The sequence below is a fragment of the Aplysia californica genome, unplaced genomic scaffold (genome assembly GCF_000002075.1).
Source record: "Aplysia californica isolate F4 #8 unplaced genomic scaffold, AplCal3.0 scaffold00152, whole genome shotgun sequence".
Lineage (NCBI taxonomy): Eukaryota > Metazoa > Mollusca > Gastropoda > Aplysiida > Aplysiidae > Aplysia > Aplysia californica.
Window position 1 is genome coordinate 145005 of NW_004797422.1, and position 891 is coordinate 145895.

Consider the following 891-nt stretch of genomic DNA (forward strand, 5'->3'; position numbering starts at 1 on the left):
CTTATCGCACCGGCGGGCAGGTTCCAGTTTTCTCCAAGAAAGGGTCCAATGTTTGGGTCACCACAGAGGTCACCGGGGCTGGCGCAGGCACTGCCCTTGGCACTGGCCCTGGGACAGGTGCGGGCATTGGTGCGGGCATTGGTGCAGGCATTGGTGCAGGCATTGGTGCAGGTACTGATGCAGGCATTGGTGCAGGTACTGATGCAGGCATTGACGAAGGTACTGCCCCTGCCGCTGGTACAGAGACGACTATCGTGTTCGGTGCAGGGGCGACTACTGCGTTGCGACTAGCTAATCTTACGATGTTTCTACGAGTTGCTGCCCCTGACAAAAGCGATCGTCTCCGTATACAGCAAGTCCCCGCTCCTGTTTTAAAAGAAGGTATAATATTATCGTCAGTGGCGTCTTGGGGAGTGGGGCTTGCAGCTTCAGCCCCTTCTGGGTTTTTTCACCGAAACGTTACTTACCCTGGCTAAAATCAAAACAATGCATTAAACGAAAATGTTGAATGGGACAAAATATTAGAAGGTAATCCGATTTTTTTTTTAAACACGAAACTCCACGAACACCCTAAAAAAACTCATGAGGCACAATAAGTACTGCTATTTGCTACGGATGTAGCTCCATCCAATCAGGCGCTTCTTCCGTCGGGGAGAATGACATTCCATTGGGTTGTCCCTTAAGCCCCAGTGCTTAAGTTCCCACAGACTGAATAACACTGGGGTATTGAACCTGCATGGCTCAAGGCCGAGACAAAGAAACTGATGGTTCTAAAAGGTTCGTTGGCTGAAGCTGTGCTGTTGGACGTGCCTTGTCATAGTTTGAATCTTGACCTAGTTTTTTACACCTTCGAGGCTCCAGTCCTAAGCGTAGATTGAGCACGCCCTCCCT